At 34.7% G+C, this 22,563-nt stretch overlaps 1 pseudogene; it reads left to right on the top strand.

Annotated features, from left to right (window-relative positions):
- LOC132309245 (trans-resveratrol di-O-methyltransferase-like) overlaps positions 1 to 20,366 on the top strand; it is a 51,421-nt pseudogene extending 31,055 nt beyond the window's left edge.
- Positions 20,367 to 22,563: the final 2,197 nt, after the last annotated feature.

The following is a 22,563-nucleotide window of genomic DNA, read 5'->3' on the forward strand; positions in this document are numbered from 1 at the left end:
AGGGTTTTAGTTTTGTGCCTTGGAAGACCATCATTTTGTTTCTTGCTTCCGTATCTGGATCTGTTATCGGGTCAATCTTCGGTTCATCACTGTAGTACCGAGTTGAATCCAAACCCTGGTCGTTACAATATTCAACTTCATAAACTCCATGTCACTTAAATGTACAATTCAACTAAGTATACCAGGCATCATCCACAACCATAGACAACCCATGACTCTCTCCGAGCTTGTTATAGTGCTTAATATCAACTAGGCCAAAACATTCTCTATCTATCACCTCATACATATTCTAGTTCATTCTGTCTTCTTTGTCAAGCAAAAAGTATCTGAAAATGAAGAAGAAGATGGTTATTTGCTTACACCGGCTTCTCGCCTCCTCCTCAAGGATGAGCCATTGAGGGTGAGACCATTTTTGCTAGCCATATTGGATCCTATTTTAACAAAGCCATGGCATCATGTGAGCCAGTGGTTCTAAAATGGTGATCCTACGTCGTTTGATATGTCTTGTAGGAGGACATTTTGGGACTACACGGGCCATGAACCAAAGCTGAACCATTTCTTTAATGATGATATAGCTAGTGATGCAAAGTTGGTAACTAGTGTGGTTATTAAAGATTGTAAGGGTGTTTTTGAGGTGTTGAAATCAATGGTTGATGTTGGGGGTGGCATAGGGACTGTGGCAAAAGCCATCGTGGACGGGTTCCCACACTTGCAGTGTACTGTGCTTGATCTACCTCATGTGGTTGCTGGCTTGTAAGGGACTAATAACTTGAACTATTTTGGTGGTGACATATTTAAGGCAATTCCTCCTACTGATGTTGGTTTTTTTTTTTCCTTCATAATTTGGGTGTTCGGGGTTTTACCTTGACTAATTTAGGGGATCAGTGCAATGCGCCCCCACACGGATTGAATAAATGTCCAACTATGTATGCAAGTATGGACCTTAAAAAAATATTTTCACTTAGAAACTCTAATCGTGTAAGGCACTCCAATTCTTTTCTTTTCTAACTAGGCCAACCCTTGAGACTTATTATATATGGAGTTTTCTTTGTGATTTACTCTAGTTAAGTGAAGGAAGAGAGTAATTGGTGTTGACCCTAAAGGTCATTCAAAGACCGTCTAATGATTTTGATGATTACAAAACATTAAAAGTGTTCTCGGACTAATGTTTACATTGAGCATACAAAGCAAAGGGATAAAATACACCAAGCAATTACAACCAAGCAAACAAGATAAAGATACCATTTCAAGAAAAATCAAGTTTACCTCAAACATAATTCAAACATGATCAACTTAAAGAAAAAGGTGGTAGATAGATTGGTGAGTGATTAGGATCCTTGTCAAAGTAATTTATGAATTGATTTGAAGCTCATATCTATAGGCTCATGCATTTGCCTCAAAAACATTTTTTGAAATCTTGTATTTAAAAGAAAAATCCAAATTTCCTTAGATCTTGTAACCGGTTAAGAAAATTCATCTAACCGAGTAGGTGAATGGACAGAACACTCAATTGATCAAATCCATCTTGGAATCAGTTAGAAAGTTGGTTCTAACCGAGTAGATCAACACACACAGAATGATGCATCTTTTATGACCTTTCATAATCGATTAGGAGAACCCAAGTAACCGATTGCCTTCGCTCAAACAGAATACATTTTTTCTTAACCAATGATGTAACTGGTTAGAACAAGCTATGTAACCGATTATCTTCACTTGAATAGAATAACATTTTTCTTAGCCAATGATGTAACCGGTTAGGAGAACCTATGTAACCGGTTATCTTCACTTAAATAGAATGTCACTTCTCTTGGCCAATGATGTAACCGGTTAGGAAGTCTCCTGTACTCGAGTAGTTAGTCTTAAACTGAAAAAGTCTCCTAGCTGATGTAACTGGTTAGGAAGAATCTTGTAATCGGTTAGATAAGATCCAATCTCATTATCTCGAGTACTTTAAATAAGCTGAGACAGATCTAAAACTCAAGTATTTATGGCTCCAATGGTTATTTACTTATTAATGCTCTGTAACCAATAGTTTTGAAATACCATTCAAGAGCATTTACTCTAGCATTTATACATTCAACCATATTAGACTTGAGCTTCATTCTGATTCATTTATTACTCTAATCTTGTGAGCTTACATTTGTATATCTATCTTGAGAGAGATTCAACCTTATATTTAACTACAAACTTTTCTACAAACTTGTAAGGGTTGGTTTGACCCAAAGAAGCCTAAGAGAAGGGTGTTCTCCTAGCAAGAAAGAAAAGCAAAGGCTTGCTTCATGTGAAAGTTTGCTCTCCACCCTTAAGGAGAACCTTTAGTGGATTGGGAAGTCTTAAGAGGGATCTTGCGCCAAGGGGTAGGAATTTCTTAATCTCGCTAAAATCTTCGAGTCACTGTTTGCAACCTCTTGTCCCTATCTCTCTTATATTTATGCTCTGTATGATTTATTTTCTATAATTGTTTATTGTATACTTGTTGATTGGAAATTAAATTTGTAAACTTGAAAAATTACCCATTGACTCTATTCACCACCCTTCTAGAGTCAATTAGTGTCTAACAATTGGTATCAGAGCCTAATCTCTAGTTAAAGATCTAATCATCTTAGAGAACGATCATGGCCAACTTTCATCAAGAAGATCAATCTAACAATAGACCTCCTTAGTTTAATGGAAATGATTATAATTATTGAAAAATCAAAATGAGAGCATTTCTAAGAGGCCTAGATATCGACACTTGGAAAGCCACTGAACAAGGTGATCATATTCCAACCAAAGTTGTTGAAGGCATAACAGTTCCCAAAACTGATGATGAGTGGACCCAAAATGAGTGTAGGCTTGTTCAATGTAATGTCATGGCTATCACAAATCTCCATTGTGCTCTAAGCAAAGACGAATATAAATAGAGTTTTGGATTGTGAAACGGCCAAAGAGATTTGGGATAAACTTAAAATTACATATGTTGGCACTAGTCATGTTAAGGAATCTAAAATGAACATGCTTGTCCATAAATATGAACTATTTACCATGAACAACAAAGAAACAATAAGTGAAATGTTTTCTCGCTTTAGTAACATTGTCAATCCTTTGAAGGCTCTTGGGAAGTCATATACAACTTCCAAAAATGTGAGAAAAATTCTCAAGTCTCTGCCTAAGAATTGGGAAGCTAAGAAGACCGTTATTCAAGAAGCCAAAAATCTCAACACACTTCCTATTGATGAGCTCATTGGTTCTTTGATGGCATATGAGCTAGAAATGAATGATGGAGATGACAACAAAGCAGCCCACAAGAAAGATCTAGCTCTTTAAGCCACTACCAAAGAAGTTGAAGTTAAGAAAGTTCTTGTTAATGAAAAAAAAAAAGAAATTGCACTCATCACCAAAACCATGAGAAGAGTCCTTCAAATGAAGAAGTTTCAAAAAGGTAACAATCTCAAAAGAAATGGCTCCACAAGTGAGCAAGGAAGAATAAAAGCACCTACTTGTTTTCATTGTGGAAAACCGGGGCATTTCAAATCAGATTGCTATGCATACAAAAATGAAAAGGAACAAAAAAAGAAAGCGCAAACCATGCGTGCTACATGGGAGGATGATGATTCAAATGGATCTAGAAGTGATGATGAACTCAATGAATTGGTCAATCTTTGCCTTATGGCCGATGAAGATGAGGTAAACTCTAACCATGACTCATTTGACTTAAAACTACTTATGATGAATTAGTTGATGCTCACAATTATTTGCTTGATGCTTTCAAAGAATTGCATGATGAATTAGGTAAGATGGTTCAAAAGTGTGCTAGTCTTAAGAGAGAAAAATATATTATCGTTCAAAAGCTTGAAAAATCTCTTCTTGAAAATGAAGCATTGAAAAAGGAAAAAGAATGTGAGTTAGCTAAAGATTTTACATCTATTGATTGAAAGTCATAATTGAGGATCAAATTGAGACTTTAACCAAGTTCACAAAAGGTAAAGAGAATTTAAGTCTTATGTTTGGTAAGCAAAGAAATGCTTATGCTGAGGATGGGCTTGGATATAATCCCTACAACAAAGATTCTTGTTTGATGAAGGAAAGAAAACCCTTGAACGACTATTTTGTTAAAAATTCCATTCAAAATCTAAATTGTAATTATTGTAAAAGGCTAGGACATAAGATTAATCATTATCCCATTAGGCCATGCAAGACAAAAGAAATTTGGGTTATTAAAGGAACATATATGTTTCTTCCTAACTCCCATGGACCCAAGAAAAGGTAGGTACCACAAGAAGATTACTTAAATTCCTTTGTAGGTTTGCTTGAAGAGCTCATCATCATCCAAGGACAAGTGGTTCCTAGATAATGGGTGCTCAAGACATATGACAGGAGATCGCTTAAAATTTCTCTCTATCAAGCCTCATAAAGGAGGGAACATCACGTTTGGAGACAACTCAAAAGGCAAGGTAATTGGCATTGGATCTAGTGGTATCTCTTCTTCCCTATCTATTGATGATGTGATACTTGTAAAAGGTTTAAAACATAACTTGCTCAGTATTAGTTAACTATGTGACAAATGATATGATGTGCTATTTAAATCTGATAAATGCATTGTTAAAAAGGAAAATAGTGAATTGTTTCATGCTCTTAGAAATGGAAATGTTTATACTTTGCTTTTATATGAATTGCATGATCAAGATGTTAAGTGCCTTGTATCCTCAAATGAAAATAATTGGTTGTGGCATAGAAGGTTAGGTCATGCTAGCATGGATCTTATTTCAAAGTTATCTAAAAATGAGTTAGTCAAAGGCCTCCCAACGACTAATTTCACCAAAGATAAGACTTGTAGTGCATGTCAAATTGGAAAACAAATTAAGTCTTCATTTAAAAGAGAAAAAGAATATAACTTCGTCAAGACCGCTAGAATTAATTCATATGGACTTATTTGGTCCGGAAAAAGTAGCTAGTCTTGGTGGAAAACTCTATGCATTTGTGATTGTTGATGATTTCTCTAGATTCACTTGGGTATTTTTCCTCTCACACAAAAATGAGACTCACTCTATTTTCTCTAAATTTTGTAAAAGAGTTGAAAACGAAAAGGAATGCAAGATTAAGTCCATTAGAAGTGATAGATGGAGAGAATTTGAAAACCAAGATGTTGAAAGATTTTGTAATGAAAATGGTTACAATTATAATCTTTCGGCTCCTAGAACTCCTCAACAAAATGGAGTTGTTGAAAGAAAGAATAGATCTCTACAAGAAATGGCTAGGACTATGTTGAATGAACATAAGTCACCTAGATCTCTATGGGCCAAAGCCGTTAGTACCTCATGCTATGTCATTAATAGAGTCGTTATTAGAAAACTCCTCAACAAAACTCCTTACGAACTCTGGAATAAAAGGAAGCCAAACATCAATTATTTTAAAGTTTTTGGATGTAAATGCTTTGTGCTTAATGATAAAGATAATCTAGGAAAATTTGAAACTAAATCAGATGAAGGAATTTTCTTAACTTATTCTTCTCGTAGTAAAGTATTTAGAGTGTTCAACAAAAGAACACTCGTGGTTGTCAAGTCTATACATGTTGTTTTTGATGAATCACCCTTGTCCCCTCCTAAATGTTCATTAGATGATAATGAGGATGTAATGGAAATTGAAAAGAGTATTGAAAATCTTAATATAAACAATCCATCTTTTGAAGATCTCCCCAAAGATGATTCAAAAGAAAGTCATCCCCATAAAGTCACACTTCTTAAGGATTGGAAGCAAGTGCCTAATCATCCAATAAATCAAATCATTGGTGATCCATCCAAAGGTGTCAATACAAGATCTCAAATTAGTAACATATGCAATTTTGTGTCTTCTGTTTCCTATCTTGAATCAAAGAATTTTCTTGAAGTTGAAAATGATGAGTCTTGGATCATGGCTATGCAAGAAGAACTTAACCAATTTGAAAGAAATGAAGTTTGAAAATTGGTTCCTAGACCTAAAAATAAGACTATCATTGGCACAAAATAGGTGTTTAGGAACAAAAAGGATGAATCGAGAACTATTTTGAGGAACATGGCTTGACTTGTTGCTCAAGGTTATAATCAAGAAAAGGGAATTAACTATGATGAAACCTTTGCTCCCGTAGCTAGGCTTGAAGCTATTAGAATGCTTCTTGCATTTGCTTCCCTTAAAAACTTTAAGCTATATCAAATGGATGTAAAAAGTGCTTTCTGAAATAGTTTTATTGAGGAGGAAGTGCATGTGGAACAACCACTGAGTTTTGAAAGCTATGATCATCCTAACCATGTTTACAAATTGTCACAAGCATTGTATGGTTTAAAACAAGCTCCAAAAGCTTGGTACGAAAGATTAAGTGGCTTTCTTTGATGAGCGCTGAAAAGTGCGCATTTAAACCCCTTAAGCTTGAGTATTTTAGGACCTTTATCGATCTTATTTTCCTGTTTTAGACTAATTTCTTGTTATTTCCTTTTTTAGGTCAATAAAGTTAAAACGTTCTAAAAATGGTTTCTTAAGGCCTTTTTGGAGTTAAACTAAGTCTTTGTGAGAATTTAGAACAATAGGAGGTTGATTTGGAGCAAAAGGAGGCTGATGCTGAAAAACTGCCAAGTTAGATAGATCTGAGAAAAGTCTGATGGATTGAACCAACTCCGATCAATCGAAGAAAAGTCTGATCGATCAAAAATGTGCTGGCAGTGAGCGTCTAATTCCCGAGCGCATTGATTTCCACCTACCACATAGTACGGGGTTAGATATTTTTGGGGCTATATTTCTGACTTAGTGACTAAGAAAAGGACCTTCTATATAAAGGGAATTGAACCATTTTGTAAGAGAGCTTTTTATCATTTTATTTTTACATTGTAATTTCACTTCTCTCTCTAGAAAAGTTAGAGATTAGGGTTAGAAAAAAAGAGGGAAGTGGAGGCACATCTCAAGATCCATCTCTAGATCCACTCTCTCTCTCTCTCTCTAGAGCTTCAAAGAAGAAAAAGAAGATAGAGTCATGTTTGGAGCTTACCCTTGAAGGTTTCATGACCACATTTACCTCCTCCATGATTGGCTAGATCTACACTTAGGGCTTGGATGAGCCCTAAGTCTTGTGTAATCTAAGCCCTTCTATTTCTATTTTTGGGGATTTTTATATATTGTTGTGATTAGTGTTCTAGCCTTGTGAATTTAATGAATCTTGGTATATTTCTATGATTTCTATGGTTTAATTCTTCCTATAAATTATATAGTTTATTTACATGTCTGTGTGATTAAATTAGGAATTATTTCTTACATGATTCGTATGGATTAATTATTTCTATTGGTTCTCTATTTGATTACATGTTGTTTTATGTGTGATTATTTGTGAATTGATCTCCACACTAGTTTCTCTATGTTGGTTGCATGTCTATGTGTAATTAATTAAGGATCTAGTGATGGTTAAGTATGGGTTTTTATTGAATGGGTTTGTCAATTAATTTGATGGATTATTCTTATGCTTGATGGGTTGTTCTACAATTTAATTCGTACTTGTAGGTAGATAGACAATCTATACTTGATTTGATATTCTATGACTTATTATTGCAAATTCTATGATTCTCTAGATTGATGTGTAATACAATTGTGACTAGTTTGATGGGTCATGCTTAGATTTGATGGGTTGTTCTACACTTAGTTTATTAGTTGGTTAGATAGACAATTTATACATGAATTTGATGGTCCATGCTTAATATTGTAATTGGTAGTCGCATTTTGTTCACAACAATGTATTTCCCATTAATGGAAAACAAGTGGTTAATTACACGAGCTTAGTGGTGATTCTAACACCCTTAGACCTCTCTTCATATCTTTTAAATCCCTATCTCTCACTAGTTTACTTTAATTGCATCTTAATTTAATTATTTTCTAAAATAATCAACCAACTAACCCTTCTTTGTAATCTTGTGATACGCTAGAGTCGAAGTTAAATTCCAACACATATAATCCCTTGGGACAATCCCTACTCACTCTTGCTACGTTAGTAGTAGTGGTGGTAGTGGTTTTTATAAATTTAAACTTGACCTAAAAGGCTTTTCTTAAACTGCACATTCACTACATTATTTTGGCGTATAGGAACGGTCATCGTCAAATTTTGGCGCCGTTGCCAGGGATTAACGGTTTTGTTGGAATTAGACTAGAAATAGTGTTCATTTGATTGCTTCTATTTTTATTTTATTTTCCCATTGTATATTCTTTTCTTATTTTTGATATTATTTGTTCAATTAGGTACTTGACTGCAAGAAAGGGAAACATTGGATTTTAAAGCAATTATTGGAGCTTAAAGCTAGCATTGGAGTTTGAAGTTGCTTAAAGACCTTTGTGAGCATTTCTTGAAAATCTCATAGTTTAATTGTTTCACTTCTTTGTATGCTTGTGATAGCCCTCGTTAAGGCTAATTATATTGCTTAAATTTTTGTCTAAGCATCAGCCCGTGTGGAGGCCATTATTTCTTGCATTTGGATTTTGAAAGTGGATAGAGCCATTGCTTGATCCAAGTTTGGGGAAAAATTTCTTCTCTTCACCTTATGCTTCTCTACCATATTTTGATCCTTATAAGGTTGAGTCCAATTCATTTCAACATGTATCATTTTATCATGGACTTAATCACTCTTTTAATCCTTTTTATGACTATTACCCTCCCCCACCATTTTATGATGAACCAAATTCACCACCTTCTAGGTACTCACCCGGATTTGAAGAAAAAATGTTAGCTTTACTTGATGTGCATATTTCACAAACTCCATTTATTAATTCACATTCTCAAATTTTACCCAAACTTGAAGCTCAAGTTGAGCAAATTGCAAGTACTCTTTCTCATCAACAAGAGGAGGAAGAGCCAAATAAAAAAATGGTAAGAACTTCAATGTATATAGATGAGGATGAGGAGAGTGAGAAAGAAGTAACAAGTGAGCTAAGGCCTAGCACTCTATCATGTATAGAGGAGGAAGTGGCAAATGAGTTAGTGGCTAATCCAATAGAGCATAACATGATTAATGAGGACTTTCCTTTTTTTAATTATGATTTTATCTTGGCCGTTGATACTTTAAAGAGTGAGTAGATATTGATCACTTTAGAGGTAGGAGAGGAGGAGGAGGAACTTATTGAAGAGAACCTTCCTTCTATTATCTCCAAAGATCCTCTTGAGACATGCCTTTTTGAAATGTATAAAAATTGTGGTATTGACCTTGAAAGCTCCAAAAATTAAATGAACTCTCTAATGGACTCCTTAGCTAACTTGGAAGGTGAGGAGATGGTGATTTTTGAGGAAGAGGAAAAGGATAAAGAGAATGTGTTTCTTGATATTCCAAATAAGTCTTTGAAAGACAATGCCTCACCAATTATCAAAGTGAATGATCATTTGAATGTTTTTGAAGAACACAACAAAAATGCAAGACCAACCATAATTGATTTTTTTTCAAGACCGTGGACGAAAGGAACAATATCATCTCTTTCATTTCTTCTCAAGTCATTCTTTTGGAGGATGATTTCATTGTTATAAGTGGGACATTAAATGAGAAAAGTGAAAAGAGGATCAATAAGGATGTCTCATATCCGGTTTTTGATACGTTCGACTAGTGAGTCAAACCAATGTCTTGCTAGAGACGTTAAACACTAGTATTCATAGAGTTTTCAACTCTATTCCTCCCTTAATTCTTTTTATTTTTCATTCTTGTGTACAATCTTCCATTCATTTTTCAATCTCCATTCTTGTTACCATCAATGGGGCTTAGCATAGGATTTTCTGCACTTTCATCTCAAAATTAGGCATTTGTTATCAGTTCGATCGATCACAAGTGTCCCTTCGATCGATCGAACCTCTCTGCAGTCAATTCTCTGCAGAAATCAGCTCTCTATGTATCGAGCGAATTTCATTTCAGATTGATCTGAGTGTTCCAAGATCGATCGAGATTTTCCTCAGATCGATCTTCATTCCATATTTAGAAAATTTTTTAGAGCTCTGCATTTTTCACCTCTTTGTGTATCGATCGAGCTTGTCTGCAGGTTTTCACATCTTTGATCGATCGAGTTTCGATCGATCATCCTTAGATCGATCACAACTTTGCCCCTTTGCCCCTTTGACTTTTTGATTTTTTCTTCTTTCTATTTTGATTTTACTTTTTTATTTTCTTTTACTTTTGTTATTTTCTTTTATTTTATTTAGTTACTTTTCTCTTTGAAAAAAAAAAAAAAAAAAGATTTTGCATTCTTTATTTCCTTCCATTTTACTTCTTACATTTTTATTTACTTGTCTTTTTATCTTTTGCTTATGTACATATTTGTTTTCTTAAATAAATAAATAAATAAATAAAAACATTTAAAAACAAAAGTAGTTTTTCAAAGTAGCATTCTGTCTTGATAGAGATATTAAACTTAGCACCCACATGACGTATTGTGTCTTTTATCTCTTGTATCATATAGGTTCATTTTCATTTTTATTTCTTTGATTTTATTGCATTTTGTATATACTTGTTTTCACTAAATGAATAATATAAAAACTTTTCACCATTATGCCCTTATGTGTAGTCATGCTACTTTTATATTTTCTATTATACTTAATCTCATATTTCTCTTTCATCTTGTATTATATTGCCTTAGAATGCATGATTTGATTACTCTTATCCCATTTAATATTTGATGTGAGTTTGCTAGCGTGGTTATTCAAATAGGTTGTTGATTCCAAGTTTGGGGGAGATCCTTTTGATATTGGATCATTGCCGGGCTTCGTACTTTCGCCACCACGGTATACTCTTTCCATCTTTTCCATTGTTCTTATTGCACATTGAGGACAATGTGCAGTTTAAGTTTGGGGGTAAGGTGTCTTTGTTGCATTCTACTTAAAATTGAGCTTTAAATGCATGTTTGAGATTTGAGATCGATGTTTGCGATGATTTTGATCTTTTGAGGACTATAGTGCTTAAAATTTAAAAATTACTTAACTTGAGAGTCTAATACTCCCTGTATGCCTTATAGATGCTATTTAAGATTAAATTTTTTGAAAGATTGATATCATGCTTGCATTTGTGGTCCACATCATCCTGATCTTGTGATTATTTTGAGATTCACTCTAGGATTCTACACTAGCATAGGCACACACTAGCATTCATTTATGGGGTACATGCTTTGTTGATTATTGAATTGATTATATCCCAATTGGGCTAGTAGTGCATTGAAAGCTTTCATCTTGATAAAAGTGGATAACAAACCCTTTTCATTGAGTAGCCGGGATTCTAGTCTCATCAAGCACTGAATTTCTCGCACCGAAAGGTGAAGGGCCCAAACTCTAGGTTAATAATTGAAAAAAAAAAAAATAAATAAGTTGCAAAAGTAAATAAAAAAAGTGAGGACTTCTCCTAAAAGGTGAGAAGTGGGAAATGATTAAATGGAGGTTGTTTTCATTTAGAGCCTAGTTAATTTGAGTTTGTAAGTCCTTAGGGGTGTTTTAACACCTAATGCCCTAAAGCCGTCTGGTTTAGGAGTCATTGACTTAACGCTTGACCTCATGGATCGCTAGAAAGCTTAATAGATCAACACATTGCACTATACTTCCATCTTTGATCCTCTAGGAAAAAAAAAAAAAAAAAACGAGTGGAAAGAATATGTGGACTTAGAACAATAAAGCTTTAATAAAAGGTCCACTATTTGTCTTGATGATCGGTACTAGATTTGTGTGCTAGTTTGAGAGTAAGAATGTGATCATTTCTTTAGTTGGCTAAGATAGCAACATATTTGATGCCGATCCACTCAAAAAGGATTCTAGAGTTGTTTTAATTTGCATGATCATTTTCTTGATGTATGGAGGACCATACTTGCTTGTTTGATGTTGAGATTTTGGGAGATTGCTTGGAAAGGGTTGAAAAATTGCATACTTGAGGTAGTTTTCTCCCAATGCTTATTTGCAATATTGGTGCCTCTTTTGTGAGAATGAGCTTAATGTTTGTGGGTATAATTTCCAGAAACCGTTACGAGACTTCACTCATCCACTAGGGGTAACCTAGGGGTTTAAAAGGCTTGTTGCATATGCTAAATGCAATCATATTCCCTACGAAAGTGGCATTATCCATTTATTGTTTTCTAGTTCATAGTTGTATAGTTGTTCATTTCATTCCTTTACTTTATAGTTCATTTATAGGACTAGCAATATTTAAGTTTGGGAGTGTGATGAGCGCTGAAAAGTGCGCATTTAAACCCCTTAAGCTTGAGTATTCTAGGACCTTTATCTATCTTATTTTTCCATTTTAGACTAATTTCTTGTTATTTCCTTTTTTAGATCAATAAAGTTAAAACGTGCTAAAAATGGTTTCTTAAGGCCTTTTTGGAGTTAAACTAAGTCTTTGTGATAATTTGGAGCAAAAGGAGGCTAATTTGGAGCAAAAGGAGGCTGATGTTGAAAAACTGCCAAGTTGGATAGATCTGAGAAAAGTCTGATCGATTGAACCGACTCTGATCGATCGAAGAAAAGTCTGATCGATCGAAAATGTGCTGGCAGTGACCTGTCTAATTCCCAAGCGGACTGATTTCCACCTACCACATAGTACAGGATTAGATATTTTTGGGGTTATATTTCTGACTTAATGACTAAGAAAAGGAATTTCTATATAAAGGTAATTGAACCATTTTGTAAGAGAGCTTTTTATCATTTTATTTTTACATTGCAATTTCACTTTCTCTCTCTAGAAAAGTTAGAGATTAGGGTTAGAAGAAAAGAGGGAAGTGGCGGCACATCTCAAGATCCAATCTCTCTCTCTCTCTAGAGCTTCAAAGAAGAAAAAGAAGATGGAGTCATGTTTGGAGCTTACCCTTGAAGGTTTCAAGACCACATTTACCTCCTCCATGATTTTCTAGATCTACACTTATGGCTTGGATGAGCCCTAAGTCTTGTGTAATCTAAGCCCTTGTATTTCTATTTTTGGGAATTTTTATATATTGTTGTGATTAGTGTTCTAGCCTTGTGAATTTAATGAATCTTGGTATATTTCTATGATTTCTATGGTTTAATTCTTCCTATAAATTATATAGTTTATTTACATGTCTATGCGTGATTAAATTAGGAATTATTTCTTACATGATTCGTATGGATTAATTATTTCTATTGGTTCTCTATTTGATTACATGTTGTTTTATGTGTGATTATTTGTGAATTGATCTCCACACTAGTTTCTCTATGTTGGTTGCATGTCTATGTGTAATTAATTAAGGATCTAGTGATGGTTAAGTATGGGTTTTTATTGAATGGGTTTGTCAATTAATTTGATGGATTATTCTTATGCTTGATGGGTTATTCTACAATTTAATTCATGCTTGTAGGTAGGTAGACAATCTATACTTGATTTGATATTCTATGACTTATTATTGCAAATTCCATGATTCTTTAGATTGATGTGTGCTACAATTGTGACTAGTTAGATGGGTCATGCTTAGATTTGATGGGTTATTCTACACTTAGTTTATTTGTTGGTTAGGTAGACAATTTATAAATGAATTTGATGGTCCATGCTTAATATTGTAATAGGTAGTCGCATTTTGTTCACAACAATGTATTCCCCATTAATGGAAAGCAAGTGGTTAATTACACGAGCTTAGTGGTGATTCCAACACCCTAAGACCTCTCTTCATATCTTTTAAATCCCTATCTCTCACTAGTTTACTTTAATTGCATCTTAATTTAATTATTTTCTAGAGTAATCAACCAACCAACCCTTCTTTGCAATCTTGTGATATGCTAGAGTCAAAGTTAGATTCCAACATGTATAATCCCTTGGGACGATCCCTACTCACTCTTGCTACGTTAGCAGTAGTGGTTGTAGTGGTTTTTAAAAATTTAAACTTAACCTAAAGGGCTTTTCTTGAACAGCACATTCAGTACATTATTTTGGCGTATAGGAACAGCACATCATCATTTTTCTCGAAAATTGTTTTAATAGAGGAAATTTTGATAACACCCTTTCTACCAAAACCATTGATAGCAGTCTATTAATTATTCATATATATGTTGATGATATTATTTTTGGATCATTCAATAGACTACTTTGTGAAAAGTTTGACTCTAGTATGCAGAACGAGTTTGAAATGAGCATGATGGGTGAACTTACATTCTTTCTAGGATTGCAAATCAAACAAGCACTTGATAGCATTTTTATTTGTGAATCCAAGTGTGTTAAAGATTTGCTAAAGAAATTTGGCTTAGAGGAAACCAAACATACCAAAACCCCCATGAGTTCATCTTTAAAACTTGACAAATATGAGAAAGGTGAAGATGTGGATATCAAAAAATATAGAGGCATGATTGGTAGTCTTTTATATTTGACTGCAATTAGACTGGATATAATGTTTAGCGTATGCTTATGTGCTAGATTCTGATCTTGTCCCAAAGAATCACATCTATGTGCCGTTAAAAGAATTTTTCGTTATTTATGTTGTATTATTAATTTAGGTTTATGGTTTCCCAGTCATACTTCCTTTGATCTCACAAGCTATTCGGATGCCGACTTTGCTGGGTGCAAAATTGACAGAAAGAGTACTAGTGGCGCTTATCACTTTCTCAGTCATTCACTTGTCTCATGGTCATGCAAGAAACATAACTCCGTTGCTCCATCTACGGCAGAAGCCGAATATATCGCTACTAAAAGCAGTTATGCTCAAGCTCTTTACATCAAGCAGCAGCTTAAGGACTATGGTGTTTTCTTTGACCACATTCCAATTAAATGTGACAACACTAGTGCAATTTGTATCTCTAAAAATCCCATTCAACATTCAAGAACCAAGCATATAGAAATCCGTTATTATTTTCTTAGAGATTATGTCGCAAAAGGAGACATTGAACTTGTTTTTGTCAATTCCGACAAACAATGGGCTGATATCTTTACAAAACCTCTTCAAGAAGATAGCTTTCTTGCTATTCGAAGAGAACTGGGAATGACAAATATCTCTGAAATTTGATCTCATTGAGGTAAGTCATCTAACCGGTTACCAAATTCCTCCTAACCGGTAGGATGAATTAAGACCAGTAACCTCATCATTTAACTTGTATATATTCTAACCGGTTATCAAATCTCCTTATAACCGGTAAGACAAACTAAGTCCAGTGCCTTCAAATTTCAAAATCACCTCTTTTCTAACCAGTTATCAAATCTTTTCTAACCAGTTCCATTATCCTACAAAACTCTTCTACTTGTTTAGTTATCACATCATAACTGGTTATATCAGATCTAAATCTGAACTAACCGATCAGATCCTATTATCTAACCGGTTACATGTATTTAAATCTTAAATCTCTTAACTCATCTAATCGGTTACCGAAAGGGTTCTAACCGGTTACTGAAGATCTAGATCTAAAGTACTCGAGTACTTCTCGCCTCTTAACCGGTTAGTTGTACTTTCTCTATAAAAACCACATGTCACTTTCAAGTGTCTTACTCGATTACAACCCTCCTCCTACTCGATCACTTCATCCTCTTCTTCCTCAAGCCTCCATTCTTCTACCATGGTTAGGGGTCGAAGTGGTGGTCTTCGCTCTAAGAACACTCCTATAATAGGAGGTCATAGTGGTCATAGCTCCAGCAGAGGTACTCTGTAACAAACTTCATCCTCCTTTTTCGTCGAAGAAAACTCTTTATCAGGAGAAAAGTACAATCCATCCCTTCCTGAAACTCAACTCAGAAAGTGAAAAAGGACTAGATCTCAAGAAGGCACCTCACAAACTGATGCTCCTATTCTTGCTGCCTCTTATCTCACTGAAGAAATGGAGTTATTATTCAATACTCAATTTCGCAATAGAGGAGTTGCTCAAGGTAGAATCTTTGTGGCTGATTTCTGCATTAGAGAGAATATTTCATTTTATGAAAAATTTTGAGCCATGGATTGGGATTCATTCATTGGAATCGAGGAACCCTACTACCCCACCCTTATTCAAGTCTTCTACACCTACCTCACTCTCTGAAATGGGTATCTTTACTCCAATGTTAAAGGGGTGAACATCAAGTTTAACTACAAAACCATAAATACAATCTTAGGTCTTGAAAACAAAGGGAAGAAAATCTATGCTTACAGATCTGAGATCGAGGTTGATTGGTATAATGAGATGATGGAAGTGATGGATCTCACTCAAAAAATTTTCCACACTAAAGTATTTCCTCTCACCACCACAGACTTTACACTTGAAGCCCGACTCATTCACAGTGCTTTGTTCTACTACATTACTCCTTGAGGTAGTGGCAGGACTCACGTGTCACACCTTGAGCTGTTTCTAATCTGGTGTATCACTATGGGGATAAACTAAATCTGGGCTACATTATTTTCAGCATATCCTACAATTTCTTGCTGACCCAGATGACAATCCTTCCGCTCCTGACAAACCTAGAAAGCTTTCCGCCACCTTGCCATACGGGATGGTCCTCACTAGGATTTTTAAACATTTTCACGTTCCTCTTGAATCAGAATTTAACAAGAAAGATCCTAGAGAAGACAAGCTCTCTCTAAAAATCCTGAAGAATATGTATTGTCACAAAGTCAATGGAGTTTGGGAAAGACTTCCTGCAGCCCTTGCCCCTGCCCCTGCCCCTACAGCTACTCTTCCTTCGCCAGAGGTTGATCCCTTTCAGAATAATCCATTTGACTTTGCTCCTCTCGATGACTTCTTTCCCGAGGTCCCAGTAGAGCCTCAGCATCCACCTCTTGTTTCTCCCGATATCACTCGGCACCTTCATGACCAGCACACCGAGACCATGGTAGCTATTTGAGCTCTGGGTGACTGAGTCACAACTCTTGAGACTCGACCTGATAGCATTGGGACATCACTTATTTCTCGCTCCTATGATTAGTCATCTGACTTAAATGTCGTAATTCAGCGAGCTATGGAGACCTATGATCTCATTGATCGCCGACTAGCCATCCACAATGCCAATGCCAAAATTATGAAGGATTTCCTGAAATTGGTAGCTGAGCGTATTCAAATCATTCCTCCAGGGTTTGTCTTTCCAGTGCGACACAAGAAGTCCGATGCTCCTCCTCCTCATCCAACCCACCTCCTAAGCGTCGTGACCCCATTGTCGAGATTGTTGATTGATGTGGTTGACCTTAGATTACTTTATGCTACTCTTATCTTTCTTTGTGGACCCCCCTACCTTTTTGAGATGTCAAAGGGGGAGAATAGTGAAGTGAATGATGTGTTAAGATGATGCTTATTTTTGCAAATGCTTAAATGAAATTATCATGAATTATTCATTTAAATTTTTTTTTTTCTGCAAAAGTATCTCTTTCATGCATAATTAAAGCTATATTTATCCTATGCAGCATGACAGGGGGAGAAATCTCAATTTTGCATTTAAGATATGTCATATGTTTATTTCTCGTATGTATGAACACATCAATGTTTTGCCATCATGAAAAAGGGGGAGATTGTTGACCTTAAAGGTTATTCAAAGACCGTCTAATGATTTTGATGATTACAAAACATTAAAAGTGTTCTCGGACTAATGTTTACATTGAGCATGCTGAGCAAAGGGATAAAACACGCCAAGCAATTACAACCAAGCAAACAAGACAAAGATACCATTTCAAGAAAAATCAAGTTTACCTCAAGCATAATGCAATCATGATCAACTTGAAGAAAAAGGGATAGATAGATTGGTGAGTGATTAGGATCCTTGTCAAATTAATTTATGAATTGACTTGAAGCTTATATCTATAGGCTTATGCATTTGCTTCAAAAACATTTTTTGAAATCTTGCATTTAAAAGAAAAATAAAAATTTCCTCAGATATTGTAATCGGCTAGGAAGATTCATCTAACCGAGTAGGTGAATGGACAGAACACTTAATTGATCAAATCCATCTTGTAACTGGTTAGAAAGTTGGTTCTAACCGAGTAAATCAACACACATAGAATGATGCATCCTTTTATGACCCTTCATAACCGGTTAGGAGAACCCAAGTAACTGATTGCCTTCACTCAAACCGAATACATTTTTTCTTGACCAATGATGTAACCGGTTAGAAGAAACTATGTAACCGGTTATCTTCGCTTGAACAACATAACACTTTTTTTAGCCAATGATGTAACCAGTTAGGAAAACCTATGTAACTGGCTATCTTCGCTTAAATAGAATGTCACTTCTCTTAGCCAATGATGTAACCGGTTAGGAAGTCTCCTGTACTCGAGTAGTTGGTCTTAAACTAAAAAAGTCTCCTAGATGATGTAACCGGTTAGGAAGAATCCTGTAACCAGTTAGATGAGATCCAAACTCGTTATCTCGAGTACTTTAAATAAGCTGAGACAAATTTGAAACTCTAGTATTTATGGCTCCAACGGTTATTTACTCATTAAATGCTCCGCTACCAACTCCAACAGTCATATTTGAGCAATTTATGCACTTCATCTTCCTCATTTCTCTATATAAGGCCAAGCATTGAAGAAGGTAAGTGCGCGGTTGTGAGATAATTTTGAAATACCATTCAAGAGCATTTACTCATTCAACCATATTAGACTTGAGCTTCATTCTGATTCATTTATTACTCTAGTCTTGTGAGCTTACATTTGTATATCTATCTTGAGAGAGATTCAACCTTGTATTTCAACTACAAACTTTTCTACAAACTTGTAAGGGTTAGTTTGACCCAAAAAAGCCTAAGAGAAGGGTGTTCTCCTAGCAAGAAAGAGAAGCAAGGGCTTGCTTCATGTGAAGGTTTGCTCTCCACCCTTAAGGAAAAGCTTTAGTGGATTGGCAAATCTCAAGAGGGATCTTAAGCCGAAGAGTAGGAATTTCCAAACCTCGCTAAAATCTCCGAGTCACTATTTGCAATCTCTTATCCCTCTCTCTTATATTTATGCTTTGTATGATTTATCTACTATAATTGTTTATTGCATACTTGTTGATTGGAAGTTAAATTTGTGAACTTGAAAAATTGCCCATTGACTCTATTCACCCCCCTCTAGAGTCAGTTAGTGTCTAACAGTTGGTTTATATATATATATATATGATCTATAATATATGTCTAGTGGGCACTTCACTCTTAACTTTGTTTTTTCAAAATTTAATTGTCAAAATATAAAAATTGACATGTATTACTAATTACTGAAACATATATAGAATCATATTTGTTGTTCTGAAAATCAAAACCGGCTTTAAGGGATTTAAGGCTCACCTATCACTTTGGTAAAACAACTTTACCAAAGTCACGTAGTTGTGCACAATTGTGTGCCAAGTATGTATGTATGTATGTATGTATGTATCTATCTATCTATATATATATACACACACACACACACACACAAGTGGAGCAGTTTTAATAAATAACCTTCATAGATGGAGATGGCTTTGGAAGGTCTCAAATTTTTTATTATTTTTATTATTTTTTATTTATTTATTTTTTGTGTGTGTGTAATATATTATTAAACGCTTATTAGTCTACGTTTTTAGTTTGAGATTTTTGATCGAGTCCAGGACAATCTTAAATTTCTCAGTTTTATTTTTTGTTTTAATTCTTTCTTTAGTTAATTGATGCTCTGATAAAGCCTTGAGAATTTAGTTTGAACCCTTGACCCCTAACTGGTAATTGAATAATATCAATACCATTTTAAACCATTCTAAATATATATCAACTTCATTTTTAATTTTTTTTAAATTTATCATTTATCGGGGAGGGTTGTTGTTAGAGTTTAAGTCAAATTAACGGCTAGAAATGTCAAATAGTCTCATAAACATATGTAGTCTTGTTACATATGTACACTTTTTTCTTTATAATTTCTGATAAAATACATCTAGCCATAAATATTGTGAAATTATTCAAGCATAAGTTAGTGATATAAAATATTACTAGCTGTTTCAATCACAAGAAATTTATAGTATATAGCATGTTGAAAAAACAAAACAGAAGCAATGAGCCTATGATAGTTACTTGTTCTATACAATAATTAATCCAAATGAAGGGGGCTTTAATTAATTAATTTGGTACGTTACTTGTTCTTTTAAAGCTCAGTTAATTAGTTAAGTAGTTTTTCACGTTTTTCAGTCATGATTTTGAAAAGTTTATGCTACTGATAATATCAGTGCAAATGACAAGCAGTGGATATTTCATGATTGGAGCGACGAAGAGAGTGTGAAGATTCTGAAAAGATGCAAAGAAGCAATTGCGAGTAGGGACAAGGGAGGAAAGGTGATTGTCATAGACATGAAGGTGGAAAATGGGAAAGGAGATGATGAATCTATAGAAACTCAGCTCTTCTTCGACATGCTGATAATGGTTCTTGTCACCGGTAGGGAGAGAAACGAGAGAGAATGGGCAAAACTATTCTTTGATGCTGGTTTCAGTGACTATAAGATAACCCCCATACTGGGATTAAGGTCTCTCATTGAGGTTTATCCTTGATGATGAAGAAATATTTTATCAGTACTGTTTGGTTTTGTATTTAACATATGCATGGTTAAGCAAGTTATATGTTTAATTATTATATTGGACTTGTGTAAATGTCCATAATTAAGAATAAAGTATGAACTAACATATATATGTTCAGTAAAAGGGGACGGTGTAGTTTAACTGCTTGATTGTATTTGGTTCAAGGCCTAGCTGCTGAGGTACTACTAACAGAAAAATGTGTCTTGATGATTTTATTTTCGGGTTAAGTGCATACATCCACCGTATATTATAGGTTTTGTGCACACTGACCTCTTATTTTTAAAAAGTGAGCAATGTCAGTCCTTATTGTTGGTCCCAACTTGTTATTCGGGGTTTGCCCTTTTATTGTCAAAGGTGTACTCACAGGTCCATTTCTGCTATAAACTTGAATTCTAGTCCGCATTGGTCACTACGGGTTGCTTCAAGTGTAGTATTATAATTTTCTACATATGTGAGGTCCTTTGAAATTCATTTGAGAAGGTACATTGTATCTTAAACTTTCAAAACAGGCTGAAAATGTAAAATTTTCTGATATACAAGGGCATTTGTCCTCTCAAGGGCATTTCAGTAATCTTCTCTGATATTCACAAGGGTAATATGGTCACTCAAGTATCCTGAGATTATTTAAAATTCTCAAAGAAATGTACATTGTGTCACATATCAGTTTTACAGGTTTACATTGTCAATTTTCTGGTACAACACATTATTTCTGATCTTAGTTACTCTTAAGGGTATTTTAGTCCTTTCACACATGTGTGAGATCATTTTACAGTTGTTGAGGATACTACATTGCACTATAGAGCTCAAAAATTAAATTGGTTAGCATGTACACAGGCTGCAACACAAATTTTGGTAATATTGAGACAAGTATCCTCTAGAAAGGTATTTTGGTCATTGTGTATATAGTGAATTTGCTTGACATGTGCTCAGTGGTCCTAGAGTGAGAGAGTAAGGACAGCTATTCATTTCTTTGGCTCTAAGCTTGGTGTATATATCAAATATATGTATTCTTGTGAGCTATTAACATTGCTGGTGCACTAAAGGACAAAAACCTCAAAGCTGGCAAGGGTATTATGGCCCTTTCACTCAAGGAATGTCAGAATATTCCCTAACCGATGATTGGTGGAATGTGCCACATTTCTTTCTTCATTAGGGTAGGATTACAACTCAGTGTACTAGTATATACACACTGTTATAACATCAGCAGATTTAGAGCCTCTAGTAGGTGTATTTTGAAACCCTTGTGAGCTGCAATGTGATTGTTAATCTCGAGTGACCAAATGAACAACGTTTTCTGAGTTTTGATCCAAGAATTGAGCTGCAAATTCATCTCAGAATTCTGTTTGTAAGAGAGCATTTCACTAAAGTGATGATGGAAGCCTCATAAATCAATTTTATGGAGTAAATTCATGGATTAAAGTGTCCAAATTGATCTGAGCTATTTCTGGTGTTGTGTGAAGGTTGAGGCAAGTTTATTTCATCATTTTATATCAGCAAAAACTGTGTTCATGTTCATATTATCGCTGTAGTAGAGTTTCATGTCTCATATCTTCGCTTTGTTGCGTTTTCTGGTGCAAATACCTCTGATATAAGTTTGTATTGTTGTTATCATGTTGTGAATATCTTGTTTATTATCTGAGTATGTTTATATAGTTGATTTAAGGCTGCGCAAAGTGATTTTTTGGTTAGAGAAATGGTCAATATAGATTTTGACAGTGTGAACCTAACCATTTTATTAGTTTTGTTGAAATTAGCCTTGAATTGAGTTGAGAGTGTTATACCTTGCTATATTCTTTGTGTTTACTAATTTAGTAATAGTATGTTGATGATATAAGGCTATACAAATCAAATTCAAGTCCTCATTGAAGCTAAAATTGAGTTTGACACATCAAACCTCACTTCTAAGATACATTCATGTTGTCAAGTTTCTGTGCTATGTTTTTTGTTACTGTTCTATAGTTAAATTGTTTATCCTTGCTTATACCACTAAATAATATGTTTTGAGTAAGTGAAATATAACCTATTGAGATTATGTGTGCTGAGAACTAAGTTATGCTCAGACTGCTTCTGGGTTTGAATCCTCAAAGCTAACTAATCACTGTTGGTTGAGAAAATGGCATGCTCTATGTATTGAAGCTGCTATACCTTGTTGTGTTCATTGTGTTTGTTA

Source organism: Cornus florida, unplaced genomic scaffold (assembly GCF_030987335.1).
Source record: "Cornus florida cultivar Cherokee Brave unplaced genomic scaffold, ASM3098733v1 CherokeeBrave_3.0.0_Hap2_Chr05, whole genome shotgun sequence".
In the NCBI taxonomy this organism is placed as follows: domain Eukaryota; kingdom Viridiplantae; phylum Streptophyta; class Magnoliopsida; order Cornales; family Cornaceae; genus Cornus; species Cornus florida.